Here is a 24265-nt window from a genome sequence, read left to right on the forward strand (position 1 = left end):
TCTATCTATCTATCTATCTATCTATCTATCTATCTATCTATATCATTATCTCTCTATCTATCTCTATCTATCTCTCTATCTATATCATTATCTATCTATCTATCTATCTATCTATCTATCTATATCATTATCTCTCTATCTACAATTTGTAAACCCCACCCTGGTAAACCTGGAATAAACAGACTCATTGCAGTCCTGCTGTGACGTCACGGCTGCGCAGCGCAGTCAGTAGCCCGGGGATGAACCTGCTAGCCAGCTGATGAGTGGAGGTCTCTGACTACTTGTCTGCCTTTGTCTTGCTCTGACACACCCTCTGGAGCAGATCCCCGTCCAGGGACTTGCAGTGAGGATCTCCAGCAGCCAGGAGGGCACATTGCCTGTGAATGACCTTGGTCACTTATATTTATATTACACTCCCTTGATGTTTTACAGGATGTCTCTATGGATACAGGAATAAACAGCAGATAATAGCCCCACAGTCCTTACAGCAGCATTTCATTCTACAGGGCCGGGCGGAGGAGCAGAGCACAGGGAAGCAGGAGGTAAGCACTCTGCCTGTCACCCAACACAGACCCCTTCCCTTCCCTAATAAAAACCCAGTATTGACACTAAACAAATGCAATTCGTTTTCCTCCCTGATCCCTGGCTGCAGGTGCATTGTGAAAAAAAGAATAGAATGCAAGGAATCAGTTCATTTCACTCCTGCAATAAACCTGCCTGGCATGCCATCCTCCCTGGATTCAGCACTGCAGTGTATTCTGCTGAATATAGCCATGCACGCTGCTCCGGCATGCTGGGCTATAAACATCGCCCCCTCTCCGGTATTTTTATCTGAGCTACCGGGCATACATCTGTCCCTGGGAAAGGACTGCCAGGCCCTCTCACCGCCCCTGATGACCCTTTTCTTACAATTTGTGTCGTTTTATAGGGATTTGTAAGGTTTATTTGGTTTTTGTGCATGGTGCTGCGTGCTCTCATCAGTGCATCGATGGGCTCAACTTTATGCGTATGTGCAGATGCAGCAGAGCTGGGTTTGTCATTTGTGATTTAGGTTTCCTCATCTAGTAAAGGTAGCGCGTTATTTTATCTTATTGTGATATGCAAAGAGTTAAATGACACGTTCAGTGCTGCGTCTAGTGATTTTATGTATGTTTGCACTTGTGTATAGTCAGTAGATGGATGATGGATATAGATAGATAGATAGATAGATAGATAGATAGAGAATTCATACATTGATGGATAAATAGACGATAGATAGATAGATAGATAGATAGATAGTTATTGGATTAATAATTCATAGATTAATAGAAAGATCAATAGAGATAATTGATATATAGATAATTCATAGATAGATATTTCATAGAGGTATAGATAGATAATTCATAGAGAGATAGATAGATAATTCATAGAGAGATAGATAGATAGATAATTCATAGAGCGATAGATAATTCATAGAGCGATAGATAATTCATAGAGAGATAGAGAGATAATTCATAGAGCGATAGATAATTCATAGAGCGATAGATAGATATTTCATAGAGGTATAGATAGATAATTCAGACAGATAGAGATAGACAGATGGATAGATAGATAGATAGATAGATAGATAATTCATAGAGCAATAGATAATTCATAGAGAGATAGATAGATATTTCATAGAGGTATCGATAGATAATTCAGACATAGAGATAGACAGATGGATTGCTAGATAGATAGATAATTCAGACATAGATAGAGATAGACAGATGGATTGATAGATAGATAGAGATAGACAGATAGATAGACAGATGGATTGATAGATAGATAGAGATAGACAGATAGATAGACAGATGGATTGATAGATAGATAGATAGATAGATAGATAGATAGATAGATAGATAGATAGAGATAGATAGATAGATAGATAGATAGATAGATAGATAATTCAGCCAGTCCTGTCTTAGTATACATATACTGTACATGTACTAGTTATGACTATTAGAGATGAGCGAATTTCCGCTTATGAAATTCGTTCACACTTCGTTTGGTGGTAAAAGGCGAATTGCGTTATGGATTCCGTCATAGAATTGCGTTATGGATTCCGTCATAGAATTGCGTTATGGTCCTTGGTATCAGAATCCATAACGCAGTTCAAATTTTACCAATAAACAAAGTGAGAACGAATTTCATAAGCGGAAATTGGCTCATCTCTAATGACTATGTTCAGTTAATATGCAGTATGATGTTGCTCTGTTACTCCCGTCATTCATACTCGTAGTGCTCAGCCCGTGCAGATGACAATGCTAAACTAGGAATCTAGACTTCAGCGTTGCTATAGTGAGCATGCTCTAAACAGATGTAGCAGAGCCAAGGAATCATGTCACTCTCTGGTAATCAGTCCTGTTAACTCAGTTTACACAGCCCGGGTCTAACTGCTGCCCTGTGTAACACAATATCAAGACGTGCCAAATGACAAACTCCCCTCTGCCACATCAGCATGTACAGCAGTGCTGTAACCAGCTACACCATGTAGGAAAGTATGTAGTGTAGGATCTGTAAGCCGGAGTCCCCTTGCTTCTCTCTGCCGTAGAGGGACTGTAGGAGTCTGCAGAACCTAAATTCACTTCTTAAAGGGAAAACATGACATCTTGTTAAACAAAGGTATAAATGCCATAAATCCCTGCGCTGGGACCTTGAGAATCAAAAGAATGGACTATAGGAAGATGGCATCCGCTCCTACAGGCGGGAGCTGAATCTTGAAGGACAATGTACTAGGTTCTTAGGGTACGGCGCACGGTCAAGTTTCTTCAGCCAAAACCAGGAGTGAATTCAAAAAAGAGAAGTTGTATCCGCCCTTTATACATCCTCTCCTTTTAGGATCCGCTCCTGATTGTGACTTCCAAAACCGCATCAAGAAACCTGACAGTGTGGCTGTACCCCTAGCAAACCTCCATAGGGTGCGGCTATGCACCATAAAGATGTCATTCGTGAAATCGCTCCCAGCCGTCAAGATTAAGGCTATGTTCACACGACGGATTTTGAAATCCGCCTACAAAACTCAGCGCGGAATCGGCATGTGTTTTTTTTCTCAATGCGTTTTAATGTCTTTTTTTTAAACCAGTGGGTGTTTACTTCAATACAAACCAGCTTTTTTAGCGCCCAAAAAACGCGCAGTGTCATTTCAATGGAGGAATCAGCGCGGATGCCTCTTTTTTCCCCGCTTTTTTTTTTACACTTGCAGAAAAAAGGAACGGGAGGCTGCTTAGAGGCATTTTGTGGTGCAGAAATTGCGCAAAAAAAAAAAAACGCAAAAAAACTTTAGATGAACTGGCCCTTAGGGTGACATTAGAGACCCTAGTATGGAATAACCACAATCTGGTCACATCAATAGGCACTATATATAAAAATAGGGAGTAAATAAAAAACTATATAGAACCCCCAAAAAGGGGATGAAAACAGGGAGCAACAGCGCATAGCGAATACGTTAGACATGCATTCATATACTGTAATTATCACGTCTATGATATCATACACTGATTCTTTCCATGTCCGACCCCGCCCTGGATATAGTCCTTCATTTTGGTGATTGTACAAAAAAGTATTAAATAGTATAAAAAAGTATAAAAGTATAAAAATTCAATAATGACCACAACAGGATAAAAATGCAACAATGCACATAGAAATGACAGCACCCCGAAAGGAATTGTGAGTCCATACAAGACGGACAGCTACGGGCGTCCTTGCCCCTGTGCGTGCTGGTAGGAGAAGCAAAGCAGCGCTAGAGGATGGAGGTTGTATTACAGTGAGGACATGCTGTCCCCTATGACAGTCATGCACTTAAATGAATGAATGACTCGAAATAAGAATTACAGCATTTCAATCCAATCCCTATGGGAAGGAGCCGGCTGCCTCCCGCCCAGTGCTCCCAGTGCTGTCTGTTAGGCTTTGCTTACACCATTACATACTGTTGTCATGGCGATCTGCGGGATGAGAAATAGCAGTGACATGATCTGCCTGCAGGGCCCACAGGGATACAGAGAAGGGTGGTGAATCTGCAGCTAAGAACATGAACCAGCTGAGCAGAAGGTTGGCTTCACCGCTTGTAGGTCTATGGTGAGAAATAGCCATCAGAAATATCCTCTGCATATATGTATACGTGACAAGGACACGATGTAATGTGTGTATCCACACAGTCCGTTATCCCAATCCATTGTAGGGAAAACCCCTAACCCCTGTCTTATGGTATGTACTTCTTATACCCGCCACACAAAAAAACAGTGCAGGGCATCGGGTTACCCCCCAAAACAGTGCAGGGTATTGGGATATCCCCTAAAAACAGTACAAGACATTGTACCTGGGACATCCTCCAAAAACAGTACAAGACATTGGGACACCTCCCCAAAGAAACAAAAAAAAAAAAACAGTGCAAGACATTGGGGCACCCTCTGAAATTAGTGCAGGATATTGGGACACCCTCCGAAATTAGTGCAGGATATTGGGACACCCTCCGAAATTAGTGCAAGATATTGGGACACCCTCCAAAATAAGTGCAGGATATTGGGACACCCTCCGAAATTAGTGCAGGATATTGGGACACCCTCCGAAATTAGTGCAGGATATTGGGACACCCTCCAAAATTAGGGCAGGATATTGGGACACCCTCCGAAATTAGTGCAGGATATTGGGACACCCTCCGAAATTAGTGCAGGATATTGGGACACCCTCCGAAATTAGTGCAGGATATTGGGACACCCTCCGAATTAGTGCAGGATATTGGGACACCCTCTGAAATTAGTGCAGGATATTGGGACACCCTCCAAATTAGGGCAGGATATTGGGACACCCTCCTAAATTAGTGCAGGATATTGGGACACCCTCCGAAATTAGTGCAGGATATTGGGACACCCTCCGAAATTAGTGCAGGATATTGGGACAATTGATACATGAGCAAATGCTGCAGCCTAATTTTCTAAAAATGAAGAAGAGGCCATAGTAATGTGGTTCTCTACATAGATAGGTGGAAGGCACAGGTGTGATGGTCCTTTGATATGGACCGATATTACAAGCAATTATCAGGAACAAACCATTCATGCCTGATAATTGCCTGATCCTCAGAGGAGATGAGAGGTGCATACCCTGGGGGTATGTTCACACATTGCTGAAACACTACAGATTTTCTGTCGCGGAATTGCATGCAGAATATCGGCAGTGTTTCACAGCACCAGAAATGTGAATGTGTTTTTAGTAATTCTCATCCACGCCCGGCAGAAAAAAAAAATCCGCAGCAGAAACTGACCAGTGGTCCAGATTGGAAATCTGCAACGTGCCAATTTATGATGCGGATTGAAATCTGCTTCCACTCAGTACCATTTGGTGTGTCTTTTTTTTCTGCTGCGGATTTCCGATTTCCGGATTTTGGGTAGGTTCTTACGGAGGATTGTTTTTGCCATGAGTTTTCATACAGACCCACTCAAGGTTTAGCTCCATTGAATGGGGCTAAGCCATGAGCATGCTCCTGCTTCGGCTTTGCGAGGGGTCTGGGTGGTAACCATTCCAAGAATGGACCTGCACATTCTTGATGCGGTCTTGAAAACTGTGTAGCAAAAAATCTCCCAGTTCTCGGCAGAGTTTGCTCCGAAACCCACGCCCAAAGTCCTCTGTCTGAACCTACCCTTTCGGCTGCAGAAAATCCGTAGTGTTTCAACAACTTACCCTTAGGGAATGGCTACACGGCATAATTGTTTTTGTGGGAAATCTGCAGCAGCGAAATAGTTGATTGATAAATCTCATTCCTCGAAATTTCCAAACGGTGTGGAATTTAGCAGCATTTTATCTTATGTTGCTGATATTTGCCGCAGATTTCACCCATTGGCGAGGAATTATTTTGTAGGAGGAGAGGATCTGCAGGTTATACATGTGCAGTAACTGATCCCTCACTTCTATGAAAACATTTTCACACTTATGACAAGTGTTTCGGTGTATCATAGGGGGGACTAGAATACCACAAGGGGGTCAAATACTTTCGAACGGTGGAGACGTCTTTCGAAAGCGAACTGTGGCGACGTCTTGTCTCATAAGACAGAAAAGACATTTCCACCACCAAGACCCTTGCCAGTACCAGCAATAAACTGTATTTATTGAGACTAGTATTGATCGAGCACCAAAGTGCTCGTGTAGAACACTTCCCGATGCTCTGGTGCTCTACAGAGCACCCGAGCACAATGGAAGTCAATGGGAGAACCTGAGCATTAAACCAGGCACCCCCTGGGGACGGTGTCGGGACTCTAGTTCAGCTTAGGAGTCCCTGCTCTGACTCCATATATAGCTATGTCCATATATGGAGTCAGTGCTTTGGGACACCCAGTGTATTTAAATCTAATTTAGCCTTTATTTCTGGCGGGATTTGAACTCACAACCTTCTACATTACAGCCAAGAACCTTAACCACTACACTTTAGAGCTGCATGGCCAATTAATAAAAAAAAATAATAATACACAGCAGAAGTCTCATATAGAGCTGGATGGCCAGTTAGTTACCCCAAGAAAAATATATATGAGACTTCTGCTGTATAGGAATACTTACTACTAGTAAGTATTCCTATACAGCAAAAGTCTCATATATATATATATATATATATATATATATATATATATATTATTATTTTTTATTTTTTAATAACTGCCCATCCAGAAGGTTGTGAGTTCAAATCTTGTCAGAAACTTTTCAGAAATAGAGGCTAAATAAAATTTATATATATATATACACGTTTTTAGCCATAATATATTTACATATATTAGTAGATATTTAGAATATATAATAAATTATAATATATGTAAATATATTATGGCTAAAACATCAGTAGTAGTTTCCCACATAGTATGCATTCATATACAGTATATCAGAAGTATTATTTTATCTATCTATATATTTTTTTGTAATTACACATTTATTTTGTACCATACATTTTTTACAATTACTAAAAGATATATAAAATATATAAATTAAATTTAGCCTCTATTTCTGGCTGTAATGTAGAAGGTTGTGAGTTCAAATCCCGCCAGAAACTTTTCAGAAATAGAAGCTAAATTAGATTTATACACTGATAAATACACTGATTCGAGCATGGTGCTCGAGCACGCACGATATTTCGGCCGAACGCCGCAATGTGCCGAGCATAGCGATGCTTGAGCCGAACTAGTGTTCGGCTGAGCATGCTCGCTCAACACGAGTTTAGACCTCTGTTAGGTTGTTTTTTTATTTTAAACGTGATGTGGACCGGCCAAAGATGCTGGATCTGGGTTTTTTTGGACATGAAAAAAACTGATCTGGCGCCCATTGACTTACAATAGTTTTAGTGCCAGATCCGATTTCTTCATTTTCAATATAATACAACCGGATCCGTTCTGAACTGATGCAGCCAGTTGTATTACGGATCTCAAAACGGGACAGCGAAAATGCAGATGTGAAAGTAGTCTAAGACGGCCATTATAACGTTGCGCTGTAGTAACTAGACAAGAGCAAATCACTCAAAATTAAATTCCAGCTCGAGTTGGGTGACCGACTCGATTTGTGCCAAAATGGACTCCATGCAATCGAAAGTGTTCCATTTAGTCTGAAAATTTGTGTTTGATGCTCTGAGGGCACCTAGGGGGAGATTTATCAAAACTGGTGTAAAGGACAAGTTGGTTGCTATAGGCAACTAAGACAGTTTTCCGTTCCACCAGTTTTGATAAATCCCTCCCATAGTTTTTCTCTCTTAGTCTCTCACTTTAGAAAAAAAAATGTTTTAATAATTATTTCTCTCCTCCTCACTCTCCCACCACCTCTCTCGACCCTAGAAGCAATGCTTCTGTACATCCGGCATCTGATGGAACATTCCATGATTTATTTTCTGTTTGATTTATACGGCCTTCTCTCTTGGCAGCTGTTAGGGTATATTCACATGTGGCGGATACTATGCTGATTTTCCACCGTGGGGGGGGTGGACATCTACATCATATTACAAAGTGAAATAGATCTTGCAAAGCCTCATCCACATGCTGCAAAACAAAAAGATCCACAGCGGGAATTCACTTGAAATGGAAGGCTTATCCAAGTAAAACTCTTTCTAAAACTGTTCTACTCACTCATCTGGCCAACGTTCTTTCCTTTCTGTGGGTGGGCAGCAGCTCACATGAGACAATTAAAGGGTTTCTACCACTTAGGTGTCACATATTTGGCTGTCAGACACTAGCGATCCGCTAGTGTCTGCTCTGGCCAACCATCCTAATATAATTGCTTTTGGGGCGGTGGTTTGGCTAAAAAAACTACTTTTATTAATATGCTAATGAGCCTCTAGGTGCTATGGGGGCGTCATTAGCACCTAGAGGCTCCGTCTACCTTCAGAAACTGCCGCCGCCGAGCGCGTCCCTCCAGCCCGCCCATCTCCTCCTGAATGCGATCCTCGTATGTATTCTGCGCATGCGCAGTGAATGTCTGACCGCTTCCTTGCTCAGACATCTCCACTGCGCCTGCGCGATGACGCCATAGTGCTCCGAGGAACAGGCGCAGTGGAGATGTCTGAGCAGGGAAGCTGTCAGACATTTACTGCGCATGCGCAGAATACATACGAGGATCGCATTCAGGAAGAGATGGGCGGGCTGGAGGGACGCGCTGGGGGCGGCAGTTTCTAAAGGTAGACGGAGCCTCTAGGTGCTAATGACGCCCCCATAGCACCTAGAGGCTCATTAGCATATTAATAAAAGTAGTTTTTTTAGCCAAACCACTGCCCCAAAAGCAATTATATTAGGATGGTTGGCCAGAGCAGACACTAGCGGATCGCTAGTGTCTGACAGCTAAATATGTGACACCTAAGTGGTAGAAACCCTTTAATCATAATCACAATCCTGCACATGTTCCCCTATAGATACATATGGTATGTGATGCCCCTCAAAATGTCTTTCTCCACTGTCTAGAGAGAAATATAGCTATACATTTCTGTGAATTTAGCTGTAGGGACGAATGAATGAAACGACAACTCCTAGCAGTGTCCGATTGGGGTACCTAGGGCCCACCATACGGATACATTCAAATATAATAAATAATCTGAAAAGTTTTTTTATATGAACATAGGCTGGTGGAGGTGCTGTACTTTGATTAAATGTATGTAGTGCAAAAAGTCTAATGTGTTATGTGCCACCTGTGCAGAGGGTGGGAGACTAGGGGCCCACTTTGCCCAGGGCCCCACCGGGGGATTCCCTTGTACCCCTGTGGCCCAGTCCGAGCCTGACTCCTAGCATTCCCTGACAGCTGTAGGCTGTCAAAGCATGCTGGGAGTTGTAGTTTTTGCAACAGCTGGAGAGCCACCGGTTGGAGACCACTGCTGTACAGTGTGATGCAATGAAATACCATGATAGAGTAAATCACTTCAGGTCAGTGGATGGGACCAGGACCTAACAGTTTCAAACTAGACTTCTGGACTTAACAGTAGTAGTGTGACTTTCTCACCTCACCACCCCACATCTACTTCAGCCCCTGTTCACTGACTACTGGTGTCAACAGATATTGGTTGCATCATGGCTCAAAGTTCAGGCAAGGATTTGGAAGGGTGAGAATTCCAGACAAAATGTTCTTCTGATATGTCATTGATACATGTGAGGAGATCAGACTGATGATCCTGTGAGCTTGTATCATCATTCATTTTGAAATTTAGAGGGCTCCATTAAGTGTTCAGAGTTTACTATTAAAAGAGTTATCCAAGCTACAGATAATGATTAGGGATGAGCGAACTCGAACTGTATAGTTCGGGTTCGTACCGAATTTTGGGGTGTCCGTGACACGGACCCGAACCCGGACATTTTCGTAAAAGTCCGGGTTCGGGTTCGGTGTTCGTCGCTTTCTTCGCGCTTTTGTGACGCTTTCTTGGCGCTTTTTGAAAGGCTGCAAAGCAGCCAATCAACAAGCGTCATACTACTTGCCCCAAGAGGCCATCACAGCCATGCCTACTATTGGCATGGCTGTGATTGGCCAGAGCACCATGTGACCCAGCCTCTATTTAAGCTGGAGTCACATAGCGCCGCCCGTCACTCTGCTCTGATTAGCGTAGGGAGAGGTTGCGGCTGCGACAGTAGGGCGAGATTAGGCAGATTAACTCCTCCAAAGGACTTGATTAACTGATCGATCTGCAGCTGTGGATCATTGAGCTGCTGATCCTCAATTGCTCACTGTTTTTAGGCTGCACAGACCGTTTGTCAGTCACATTTTTCTGGGGTGATCGGCGGCCATTTTGTGTCTTGTGGTGCGCCAGCACAAGCTGCGACCAAGTGCATTTAACCCTCAATGGTGTGGTTGTTTTTTGGCTAAAGCCTACATCAGGGTGAAGCTGTCACACCAAGTGCATTTAACCAGCAATAGTCTGTTCATTTTTTGGCCATATACAAAATCAGGGGCAAGCTGCGCCTGTCACCAAGTGCACTTAACCCTCAATGGTGTGGTTGTTTTTTGGCTAAAGCCTACATCAGGGTGAAGCTGTCACACCAAGTGCATTTAACCAGCAATAGTCTGTTCATTTTTTGGCCATATACTAAATCAGGGGCAAGCTGCGCCTGTCACCAAGTGCATTTAACCCTCAATGGTGTGGTTGTTTTTTGGCTAAAGCCTACATCAGGGTGAAGCTGTCACACCAAGTGCATTTAACCAGCAATAGTCTGTTCATTTTTTGGCCATATACTAAATCAGGGGCAAGCTGCGCCTGTCACCAAGTGCATTTAACCCTCAATGGTGTGGTTGTTTTTTGGCTAAAGCCTACATCAGGGTGAAGCTGTCACACCAAGTGCATTTAACCAGCAATAGTCTGTTTATTTTTTGGCCATATCCCAGTCTAATTCTGGCACTAAACCCATACCTGTCACCCAGCGCCTAAATACTAGGCCTCAAATTTATATCCCGCTAAATCTGTCCTTAGTGCTGTAGCTGGGCGAGTTATTTAGTGTCCGTTCAAGCACATTTCTTGTTCTGGGTTGAAATACAATTCCCAATTTAGCAATTTCATAATTTAGTGGTTTCTGCTATATCAGAGCTATTTGAAATCTATCCCTAAAAGGGTATATAATATTCAAGGTGCACATTGGGTCATTCAGAATAACTTCACACACACCCGCTACTGTGTATTTCCAAGTCTAATTCTGTCACTAAACCCATACCTGTCACCCAGCGCCTAAATACTAGGCCTCAAATTTATATCCCGCTAAATCTGTCCCTAGTGCTGCAGCTGGGCGAGTTATTTAGTGTCCGTTCAAGCACATTTCTTGTTCTGGGTTGAAATACAATTCCCAATTTAGCAATTTCATAATTTAGTGGTTTCTGCTATATCAGAGCTATTTGAAATCTATCCCTAAAAGGGTATATAATATTCAAGGTGCACATTGGGTCATTCAGAATAACTTCACACACACCCGCTACTGTGTATTTCCAAGTCTAATTCTGTCACTAAACCCATACCTGTCACCCAGCGCCTAAATACTAGGCCTCAAATTTATATCCCGCTAAATCTGTCCCTAGTGCTGTAGCTGGGCGAGTTATTTAGTGTCCGTTCAAGCACATTTCTTGTTCTGGGTTGAAATACAATTCCCAATTTAGCAATTTCATAATTTAGTGGTTTCTGCTATATCAGAGCTATTTGAAATCTATCCCTAAAAGGGTATATAATATTCAAGGTGCACATTGGGTCATTCAGAATAACTTCACACACACCCGCTACTGTGTATTTCCAAGTCTAATTCTGTCACTAAACCCATACCTGTCACCCAGCGCCTAAATACTAGGCCTCAAATTTATATCCCGCTAAATCTGTCCCTAGTGCTGTAGCTGGGCGAGTTATTTAGTGTCCGTTCAAGCACATTTCTTGTTCTGGGTTGAAATACAATTCCCAATTTAGCAATTTCATAATTTAGTGGTTTCTGCTATATCAGAGCTATTTGAAATCTATCCCTAAAAGGGTATATAATATTCAAGGTGCACATTGGGTCATTCAGAATAACTTCACACACACCCGCTACTGTGTATTTCCAAGTCTAATTCTGTCACTAAACCCATACCTGTCACCCAGCGCCTAAATACTAGGCCTCAAATTTATATCCCGCTAAATCTGTCCCTAGTGCTGTAGCTGGGCGAGTTATTTAGTGTCCGTTCAAGCACATTTCTTGTTCTGGGTTGAAATACAATTCCCAATTTAGCAATTTCATAATTTAGTGGTTTCTGCTATATCAGAGCTATTTGAAATCTATCCCTAAAAGGGTATATAATATTCAAGGTGCACATTGGGTCATTCAGAATAACTTCACACACACCCGCTACTGTGTATTTCCAAGTCTAATTCTGGCACTAAACCCATACCTGTCACCCAGCGCCTAAATACTAGGCCTCAAATTTATATCCCGCTAAATCTGTCCCTAGTGCTGTAGCTGGGCGAGTTATTTAGTGTCCGTTCAAGCACATTTCTTGTTCTGGGTTGAAATACAATTCCCAATTTAGCAATTTCATAATTTAGTGGTTTCTGCTATATCAGAGCTATTTGAAATCTATCCCTAAAAGGGTATATAATATTCAAGGTGCACATTGGGTCATTCAGAATAACTTCACACACACCCGCTACTGTGTATTTCCAAGTCTAATTCTGTCACTAAACCCATACCTGTCACCCAGCGCCTAAATACTAGGCCTCAAATTTATATCCCGCTAAATCTGTCCCTAGTGCTGTAGCTGGGCGAGTTATTTAGTGTCCGTTCAAGCACATTTCTTGTTCTGGGTTGAAATACAATTCCCAATTTAGCAATTTCATAATTTAGTGGTTTCTGCTATATCAGAGCTATTTGAAATCTATCCCTAAAAGGGTATATAATATTCAAGGTGCACATTGGGTCATTCAGAATAACTTCACACACACCCGCTACTGTGTATTTCCAAGTCTAATTCTGGCACTAAACCCATACCTGTCACCCAGCGCCTAAATACTAGGCCTCAAATTTATATCCCGCTAAATCTGTCCCTAGTGCTGTAGCTGGGCGAGTTATTTAGTGTCCGTTCAAGCACATTTCTTGTTCTGGGTTGAAATACAATTCCCAATTTAGCAATTTCATAATTTAGTGGTTTCTGCTATATCAGAGCTATTTGAAATCTATCCCTAAAAGGGTATATAATATTCAAGGTGCACATAGGGTCATTCAGAATAACTTCACACACACGCTACTGTGCATTTCCAAATCTAATTCTGTCACTAAACCCATACCTGTCACCCAGCGCCTAAATACTAGGCCTCAAATTTATATCCCGCTAAATCTCTCGTTACCGCTGTCCTGTTGTGGCTGGGAAAGTTATTTAGTGTCCGTCAAAGCACATTTTTTGTTCTGGGTTGAAATACAATTCCCAATTTAGCAATTTCATAATTTAGTCGTTTCTGCTATATCAGAGCTATTTGAAATCTATCCCTAAAAGGGTAGATCATATTGAAGGTGCACATAGGGTCATTCAGAATAACTTCACACACACGCTTCTGTGCATTTCCAAGTCTAATTCTGTCACTAAATCCATACCGGTCACCCAGCGCCTAAATACTAGGCCTCAAATTTATATCCCGCTGAATTTGAATACAATACATTGGGCCAAATAATATATTTGTTGTTGTGGTGAACCATAACAATGAGAAAAACATCTAGTAAGGGACGCGGACGTGGACATGGTCGTGGTGGTGTTAGTGGACCCTCTGGTGCTGGGAGAGGACGTGGCCGTTCTGCCACATCCACACGTCCTAGTGTACCAACTACCTCAGGTCCCAGTAGCCGCCAGAATTTACAGCGATATATGGTGGGGCCCAATGCCGTTCTAAGGATGGTAAGGCCTGAGCAGGTACAGGCATTAGTCAATTGGGTGGCCGACAGTGGATCCAGCACGTTCACATTATCTCCCACCCAGTCTTCTGCAGAAAGCGCACAGATGGCGCCTGAAAACCAACCCCATCAGTCTGTCACATCACCCCCATGCATACCAGGGAAACTGTCTCAGCCTCAAGTTATGCAGCAGTCTCTTATGCTGTTTGAAGACTCCGCTGGCAGGGTTTCCCAAGGGCATCCACCTAGCCCTTCCCCAGCGGTGAAAGACATAGAATGCACTGACGCACAACCACTTATGTTTCCTGATGATGAGGACATGGGAATACCACCTCAGCATGTCTCTGATGATGACGAAACACAGGTGCCAACTGCTGCGTCTTTCTGCAGTGTGCAGACTGAACAGGAGGTCAGGGATCAAGACTGGGTGGAAGACGATGCAGGGGACGATGAGGTCCTAGACCCCACATGGAATGAAGGTCGTGCCACTGACTTTCACAGTTCGGAGGAAGAGGCAGTGGTGAGACCGAGCCAACAGCGTAGCAAAAGAGGGAGCAGTGGGCAAAAGCAGAACACCCGCCGCCAAGAGACTCCGCCTGCTACTGACCGCCGCCATCTGGGACCGAGCACCCCAAAGGCAGCTTCAAGGAGTTCCCTGGCATGGCACTTCTTCAAACAATGTGCTGACGACAAGACCCGAGTGGTTTGCACGCTGTGCCATCAGAGCCTGAAGCGAGGCATTAACGTTCTGAACCTGAGCACAACCTGCATGACCAGGCACCTGCATGCAAAGCATGAACTGCAGTGGAGTAAACACCTTAAAACCAAGGAAGTCACTCAGGCTCCCCCTGCTACCTCTTCTGCTGCTGCCGCCTCGGCCTATTCTGCTGCTGCCGCCTCGGCCTCTTCCTCCGCCTCTGGAGGAACGTTGGCACCTGCCGCCCAGCAAACAGGGGATGTACCACCAACACCACCACCACCACCTCCGTCACCAAGCGTCTCAACCATGTCACACGCCAGCGTTCAGCTCTCCATCTCACAAACATTTGATAGAAAGCGTAAATTCCCACCTAGCCACCCTCGATCCCTGGCCCTGAATGCCAGCATTTCTAAACTACTGGCCTATGAAATGCTGTCATTTAGGCTGGTGGACACAGACAGCTTCAAACAGCTCATGTCGCTTGCTGTCCCACAGTATGTTGTTCCCAGCCGGCACTACTTCTCCAAGAGAGCCGTGCCTTCCCTGCACAACCAAGTATCCGATAAAATCAAGTGTGCACTGCGCAACGCCATCTGTGGCAAGGTCCACCTAACCACAGATACGTGGACCAGTAAGCACGGCCAGGGACGCTATATCTCCCTAACTGCACACTGGGTAAATGTAGTGGCAGCTGGGCCCCAGGCGGAGAGCTGTTTGGCGCACGTCCTTCCGCCGCCAAGGATCGCAGGGCAACATTCTTTGCCTCCTGTTGCCACCTCCTCCTTCTCGGCTTCCTCCTCCTCTTCTTCCACCTGCTCATCCAGTCAGCCACACACCTTCACCACCAACTTCAGCACAGCCCGGGGTAAACGTCAGCAGGCCATTCTGAAACTCATATGTTTGGGGGACAGGCCCCACACCGCACAGGAGTTGTGGCGGGGTATAGAACAACAGACCGACGAGTGGTTGCTGCCGGTGAGCCTCAAGCCCGGCCTGGTGGTGTGTGATAATGGGCGAAATCTCGTTGCAGCTCTGGGACTAGCCAATTTGACGCACATCCCTTGCTTGGCGCATGTGCTGAATTTGGTGGTGCAGAAGTTCATTCACAACTACCCCGACATGTCAGAGCTGCTGCATAAAGTGCGGGCCGTCTGTTCGCACTTCCGGCGTTCACATCCTGCTGCTGCTCGCCTGTCTGCGCTACAGCGTAACTTCGGCCTTCCCGCTCACCACCTCATATGCGACGTGCCCACCAGGTGGAACTCCACCTTGCACATGCTGGACAGACTGTGCGAGCAGCAGCAGGCCATAGTGGAGTTTCAGCTGCAGCACGCACGGGTCAGTCGCACTACAGAACAGCACCACTTCACCACCAATGACTGGGCCTCCATGCGAGACCTGTGTGCCCTGTTGCGCTGTTTCGAGTACTCCACCAACATGGCCAGTGGCGATGACACCGTTATCAGCGTTACAATACCACTTCTATGTCTCCTTGAGAAAACACTTAGGGCGATGATGGAAGAGGAGGTGGCCCAGGAGGAGGAGGAGGAGGAGGAGGAAGAGGGGTCATTTTTAGCACTTTCAGGCCAGTCTCTTCGAAGTGACTCAGAGGGAGGTTTTTGGCAACAGCAGAGGCCAGGTACAAATGTGGCCAGCCAGGGCCCACTACTGGAGGACGAGGAGGACGAGGATGAGGAGGAGGTGGAGGAGGATGAGGATGAAGCATGGTCACAGCGGGGTGGCACCCAACGCAGCTCGGGTCCATCACTGGTGCGTGGCTGGGGGGAAAGGCAGGACGATGACGATACGCCTCCCACAGAGGACAGCTTGTCCTTATCCCTGGGCAGCCTGGCACACATGAGCGACTACATGCTGCAGTGCCTGCGCAACGACAGCAGAGTTGCCCACATTTTAACCTGTGCGGACTACTGGGTTGCCACCCTGCTGGATCCACGCTACAAAGACAATGTGCCCACCTTACTTCCTGCACTGGAGCGTGATAGGAAGATGCGCGAGTACAAGCGCACGTTGGTAGACGCGCTACTGAGAGCATTCCCAAATGTCACAGGGGAACAAGTGGAAGCCCAAGGCCAAGGCAGAGGAGGAGCAAGAGGTCGCCAAGGCAGCTGTGTCACGGCCAGCTCCTCTGAGGGCAGGGTTAGCATGGCAGAGATGTGGAAAACTTTTGTCAACACGCCACAGCTAACTGCACCACCACCTGATACGCAACGTGTTAGCAGGAGGCAACATTTCACTAACATGGTGGAACAGTACGTGTGCACACCCCTCCACGTACTGACTGATGGTTCGGCCCCATTCAACTTCTGGGTCTCTAAATTGTCCACGTGGCCAGAGCTAGCCTTTTATGCCTTGGAGGTGCTGGCCTGCCCGGCAGCCAGCGTTTTGTCTGAACGTGTATTCAGCACGGCAGGGGGCGTCATTACAGACAAACGCAGCCGCCTGTCTACAGCCAATGTGGACAAGCTGACGTTCATAAAAATGAACCAGGCATGGATCCCACAGGACCTGTCCGTCCCTTGTCCAGATTAGACATTAACTACCTCCCCATAACCATATATTATTGGACTCCAGGGCACTTCCTCATTCAATCCTATTTTTATTTTCATTTTACCATTATATTGCGATGCTACCCAAAGTTGAATGAACCTCTCCTCTGCCTGTGTGCTAGGCCTAAATATATGCCAATGGACTGTTGCAGTGGTGGCTGACATGAAGCCTGATTCTCTGCTATGACATGCAGACTAATTCTCTGCTGACATGAAGCCAGATTGTCTGTTACGGGACCTCTCTCCTCTGGGTGCTGGGCCTAAATTTATGACAATGGACTGTTGCAGTGGTGGCTGACGTGAAGCCTGATTCTCTGCTATGACATGCAGACTGATTCTCTGCTGTCATGAAGCCAGATTGTCTGTTACGGGACCTCTCTGCTCTGCCTGTGTGCTAGGCCTAAATATATGCCAATGGACTGTTGCAGTGGTGGGTGACGTGAAGCCTGATTCTCTGCTATGATATGAAGACTGATTCTCTGCTGACATGAAGCCAGATTGTCTGTTACGGGACCTTTCTCCTCTGCCTGGGTTCTGGGCCTAAATTTATGAAAATTGACTCTTACAGTGGTGGGTGACGTGAAGCCTGATTCTCTGCTATGATATGAAGACTGATTCTCTGCTGACATGAAGCCAGATTGTCTGTTACGGGACCTTTCTCCTCTGCCTGGGTTCTGGGCCTAAATTTATGAAAATTGACTCTTACAGTGGTGGGTGACGTGAAGCCTGATTCTCTGCTATGATATGAAGACTGATTCTCTGCTGACATGAAGCCAGATTGTCTGTTACGGGACCTTTCTCCTCTGCCTGGGTTCTGGGCCTAAATTTATGAAAATTGACTCTTACAGTGGTGGGTGACGTGAAGCCTGATTCTCTGCTATGATATGAAGACTGATTCTCTGCTGACATGAAGCCAGATTCTCTGTTACGGGACCTCTCTCCTCTGCCTGGGTGCTGGGCCTAAATTTATGACAATGGACTGTTGCAGTGGTGGCTGACGTGAAGCCTGATTCTCTGCTATGACATGCAGACTGATTCTCTGCTGACATGAAGCCAGATCCTCTGTTACGGGACCTCTCTCCTCTGCCTGTGTGTGTGCTGGGCCTAAATATATGCCAATGGACTGTTGCAGTGGTGGCTGACGTGAAGCCTCATTCTCTGCTATGACATGCAGACTAATTCTCTGCTGACATGAAGACAGATTCTCTGTTACGGGACCTCCCTCCTCTGCCTGGGTGCTGGGCCTAAATATATGCCAATGGACTGTTGCAGTGGTGGCTGACGTGAAGCCTCATTCTCTGCTATGACATGCAGACTGATTCTCTGCTGACATGAAGCCAGATCTTCTGTTACGGGACCTCTCTGCTCTGCCTGTGTGCTAGGCCTAAATATATGCCAATGGACTGTTGCAGTGGTGGGTGACGTGAAGCCTCATTCTCTGCTATGACATGCAGACTGATTCTCTGCTGTCATGAAGCCAGATTGTCTGTTACGGGACCTCTCTGCTCTGCCTGTGTGCTAGGCCTAAATATATGCCAATGGACTGTTGCAGTGGTGGGTGACGTGAAGCCTCATTCTCTGCTATGACATGCAGACTGATTCTCTGCTGACATGAAGCCAGATTGTCTGTTACGGGACCTCTCTCCTCTGCCTGTGTGCTAGGCCTAAATATATGCCAATGGACTGTTGCAGTGGTGGCTGACGTGAAGCCTGATTCTCTGCTATGACATGCAGACTAATTCTCTGCTGACATGAAGCCAGATTGTCTGTTACGGGACCTCTCTCCTCTGCCTGGGTGCTGGGCCTAAATTTATGACAATGGACTGTTGCAGTGGTGGCTGACGTGAAGCCTGATTCTCTGCTATGACATGCAGACTGATTCTCTGCTGACATGAAGCCAGATCCTCTGTTACGGGACCTCTCTCCTCTGCCTGTGTGTGTGCTGGGCCTAAATATATGCCAATGGACTGTTGCAGTGGTGGCTGACGTGAAGCCTCATTCTCTGCTATGACATGCAGACTGATTCTCTGCTGACATGAAGCCAGATTCTCTGTTACGGGACCTCTCTCCTCTGCCTGTGTGTGTGCTGGGCCTAAATATATGCCAATGGACTGTTGCAGTGGTGGCTGACGTGAAGCCTCATTCTCTGCTATGACATGCAGACTAATTCTCTGCTGACATGAAGACAGATTCTCTGTTACGGGACCTCTCTCCTCTGCCTGTGTGTGTGCTGGGCCTAAATATATGCCAATGGACTGTTGCAGTGGTGGCTGACGTGAAGCCTCATTCTCTGCTATGACATGCAGACTAATTCTCTGCTGACATGAAGACAGATTCTCTGTTACGGGACCTCCCTCCTCTGCCTGGGTGCTGGGCCTAAATATATGCCAATGGACTGTTGCAGTGGTGGCTGACGTGAAGCCTCATTCTCTGCTATGACATGCAGACTAATTCTCTGCTGACATGAAGACAGATTCTCTGTTACGGGACCTCTCTCCTCTGCCTGGGTGCCGGGGCCTAAATATCTGAGAATGGACTGTTCCAGTGGTGGGTGACGGGAAGCCAGATTCTCTGCTATGGAACCTCTCTCCAATTGATTTTGGTTAATTTTTATTTATTTAATTTTTATTTTAATTCATTTCCCTATCCACATTTGTTTGCAGGGGATTTACCTACATGTTGCTGCCTTTTGCAGCCCTCTAGCTCTTTCCTGGGCTGTTTTACAGCCTTTTTAGTGCCGAAAAGTTCGGGTCCCCATTGACTTCAATGGGGTTCGGGTTCGGGACGAAGTTCGGATCGGGTTCGGATCCCGAACCCGAACATTTCCGGGATGTTCGGCCGAACTTCTCGAACCCGAACATCCAGGTGTTCGCTCAACTCTAATAATGATGGTTTATCGACAGGGTAGGAGGACATCAATATCAGATTGATGGTCATCCAAAACCCCGCACCCCACTGATCAGCTGTTTTGGGTTACCGCAGTGCTGTGAACTATACAGTGTACAGAGCTGGAGCCAAACAGCTCCATACACAGTGTGGTGGCCGTGCAGGAGTACTGCAGCTCAGCACCCATTCAAGTGAATGGGAGCTGACAGTGCGCGGAGCCTACTGCTTCTGTTCCGTACACTGGTAGTTTCAGGTCAGCAATATATATAGCCCAGAGAACCCCTTTAATGGATTTCTGGTCCTCTGTTTACAATGATGTGAGGTGTTTGAGATTCTATAATGTCCTTTCACTCTGGAAATCAATGGTGGTCAATCTGACTTTACCAATATGATCTTCTCACATCTATCGATGATGTATATCTTCTACTACATTAAAACTAGAATAATTATAATGCTTAATAAGTATAATTCTATGATAAAGCAATATCCATATGTTGGTTTATCTGAATGTTATATATAGTTATAAATCTACGCAACTTTGCAACTTGAAAAGGATTGCCAAACTATATTGACTACTTGGACCAGCTGTGGTCAACATGGTCAGGTGACAGCACAAAATCAGCCTGCTGGTAGGCTCCTTTGTCGAATTTATAGTGACCAGTTTACATAACACTTTTTGAGCATTGACCTATATTGAATTGATTTCATCATTATATTAGCTAAAATGCCATGGAATAGTTGAGACCTCTGGAGTCTTACATGTTGAAACTCGTACTCACTCATGGAAGCGTGTTTTTTCTGAAGACCCTTTACTCTCTATGGCACCACATGATAGTGGTCCATATAGATTAGCTGGCTAAAACGGTTAGACTTGTTCTATGGTGATATAGAATAATGACCCTGTTGGTCTACGGCTAAAAGAACAGTTTCTAGAGTAGTCTCTTTCGAGACATTTCGGCCTTTAGTCATTCAGAACAGTCTATGTCCTTTTTGTTGTTCAGTGTTGTCACATGTAAAAACTTGTGATTGACCTAGAGAATAAAAGTCTGATAACGAAACCAGGGATACCAAGTGAAGGAGGTTGAAGTGCCATCTAAGAAACATGAAGTTGTGAAAACCAAGTATTGTCTGAAGAGTGACCCTCCAGCCACAACCCACTCCCTTTCCATGGATTCCTTCTTTCCAGGATCCCAAACTTCTAAAATCATGGGATGGAGGGTACAATTTAGTGTATGCAGGTAGACCAGTGGTCCCAGTTGCAGGACATAATCCATGTTTATTGAACTTCTTACTAAATGGAGTTAGGAGGTCCAAACTCCAAATCTAAGTTATTAGTTGGCCAGCTGGCCATACGTTTTATATTGTTGTCAGCTTTTCCTCCCAACTCCTTCATAAAAATGCAACAGTGCATGTGTTCTCATTGGAAAATTAGGAATAATCATCCTACCTACACTGATAAAAAGGATCAGGTATGTTAAAATCCAACCCGATCCTTCTTTCTCGCCAACATTTACCACCTATGTCTACATCTAGACCAGTAACTTCAAGTTCATCTGTCACATGGGCTATATGTAGCTCAGTTCTATTCAAGGGAATGGGCCTGGGATGAAATACCAAGCACAGCCGCTATACAACGTATGGCACTGTCCTTGGTATGCTGTGAGCTGGCCAGAGCTGATCGTGGGGGTGCCGGGAGTCCTGAGAATAGGTCATCAATATTTTACTCCTGGAAAAGCCATTTAAATGCATTTAAAAGCTGCACGTAAAGAATTCTTATCATGGAACAAGTCCGCTTTAAGCTAGAGCGATTGCTTTATCCTTGATTAGAAATGGAGACATTTTCCTCCTACCAGTACTGCTACATTTGACATAATGTCACCCGCAAACCACCAATTATTACATAGAGTAAGGCTACTTTCACACTAGCGTTAATATTTTCCGGTATTAAGATCCATCATAAGGGACAAAACGCTTCAGTTTTGTCCCCATTCATTGTCGTTGGGGACAAAACGTAACTGAACAGAACGGAGTGCTCCAAAATGCATTCCGTTCTCATACCGGAGAGCAAACTGCAGCATGCAGGGATGCGGAGCAAGATGGATCCGTCATCACCCACAATGCAAGTCAATGGGGACACAATAGAAAACAGTCAAATAGTAGAAGAACAGCACTCCTTAGATTTGGCAGAGTTGGGTGCACGTCTCACTGGGGATTGGTAAGTTCCCCAAGATAGTATAACAATCAAAGCAAGGAAAAAAAAAATGGAGACAGCACGTCCAAGGTGGAAGTTTAATCCAGATGCATGCTGGACAAAGGCATACTGGCCGAAACGTTGCATCTGGATTAAACTTCCACCTTGGACGTGCTGTCTCCTTTTTTTTTTTTTCCTTGCTTTGACAATAGAAAACGGATCCGTCGCCCATTGACTTTCAATGGAGTTCATGACGGATCCGTCTTGGCAATGTTAAAGATAATACAATCGGATCCGTTCATAACGGATGCAGATGGTTGTATTATCAGTAACGGAAGCGTTTTTGCTGGACTTAGCAAAAACGCTAGTGTGAAAGTAGCCTAAGTCGTTATTAGAAAATATGAGCCAGCTAAGACCAGGGACGATCATTCGGATGGAATTGTGCCTATGAACAGGTTACGAGTTCATTGACAGCATACATGCCTAAAAGATAATTGACATACAAGCAGATAGGGGCACATTGAAATCATTTGCTATCCTAAACCAATATTTGTCTAATTTGTGAGATCATTCAGCCTCTATATCTAGCGATAAAACTGTTTGCCAATATGGAGAGGAATAAATAAACCTCTTGTCGCCCTGGCTTGTACAGCAGCCATGACGCCTGTCGAGTGGGTGCATATGTGTATGCAAAAATAATTCATCAACTAAAGGGGGGCAATAATTAAGTTTTAACAAATATTCCTAATATCGACTCTATGGTCTTATGCAATCCCTCAAAAATTTAATTTTTTAAACCAGTTTATGAAACCAGAATACTTATCATTTGCATGCATTGTCTATGTTAGTAAAACTGGGAGAGTTAGAGTGTGACCACGTGGCACGGTCACACTGTTTAGTAGGTCTGCATTGTTAATGGCGGCATGGGATGGCGAATGCCGCACCGCCATTAACAGCGCAGACAGACTAAACAGTGTGAGAGATAGGTCATCAATATCCAATATGCAGACGAGGGGGTTCAACAACTTACAACCCCAGCTATCATCTGTTTGAAGAGGAGGTGATGCTCCATGCGAGCTCTGCTTCCTCTTCATTGCACTGCGCGTCATCTTGGAAGCGTAGTATAATTACAAGTACTCGCGCTTTTTGCTTGAATTGAGCAAGTACTTGTAATTGCACTGCACCGGCGCTACATGGAGACAACGGGCAGTGTAATGACGAGGAAGCACAGCTTGGATGAAGAGCCAGCCTCCTCTTCAAACAGCTGATCAGCAGGGGTGCTGGGTGTGGAACCCCCTCCGATCAGATATTGATGACCTATCCTGAGGATAGGACATCAATATAAAAGCCCTGCACAAGCCCTTTAAGTAAAGAATGGCATTTGTGTCATTCATGATTAGGGGTGCACCTAGCCTTTCTGCTGCCTGAGGCGAAAATGGAAAGAACGCCCCCCCCCCCCCTCCGACCCTACTGTTAAAGGCATACTGTGATACGGGGGAATATGGAGAAACAAGCACTTCCACGATTCCTCATTTCTCATTGCCATGTCACTGCCCGGCCTGTCTATAGGTCTCGCCGCCTGAGGCAGCCGCCTCGCCTGGCCTCATTGGAGGGGCACCCCTGGCCATGATATCATGGTGACATGTGATTTCACGCTGAAGTTTAGAACTGCAACATCTCTACAGGTAGAGAAGGATCTGGGTGTATTTGTAGATCATAGACTAAATACCAGCACAATGTCAATCAGCTGCTTCTAAATTAAAGGAGGCATGGACCCGTAGGACAGGGATGTAATATCACCACTTCACAAAGCTTTGGCGTTGCCTCATCTGGAATATGCAGTTTGATTTACAGAACGGAGGACCTGAAGTTAGAAGAGATACAAAGAGGAATAACTAAACTGATTAGATGTACAGAGGTTCTCAGGGTTCTTGTCCACAGGCCGAAGACTTGGCCAATTTTCAGGAGCAAATGTTCATACGAATGCTAGTTCCTAAAAAATGCCTTATCGCTGGAATAGATTTCTGCTGAAATGTGCAAACCGATTGACATGTTCTTAAATGAGTCGGGTCACGGATCT

General features: G+C 44.9%; 1 protein-coding gene across 1 annotated transcript in view; it reads left to right on the plus strand.

Moving 5' to 3' along the window:
* Nucleotides 1–260: 260 nt before the first annotated feature.
* The window catches only part of TPPP3 (tubulin polymerization promoting protein family member 3), a 33659-nt gene continuing 9654 nt past the window's right edge, over nt 261–24265 (plus strand). Inside the window, exon 1 of the mRNA XM_044270753.1 lies at nt 261–542. The gene's annotated coding sequence lies outside the window, so the exon portion shown is untranslated. The remainder of the gene's footprint in view (nt 543–24265) is intronic.

This window comes from Bufo gargarizans, chromosome 10, assembly GCF_014858855.1.
Source record: "Bufo gargarizans isolate SCDJY-AF-19 chromosome 10, ASM1485885v1, whole genome shotgun sequence".
In the NCBI taxonomy this organism is placed as follows: Eukaryota; Metazoa; Chordata; class Amphibia; order Anura; family Bufonidae; genus Bufo; species Bufo gargarizans.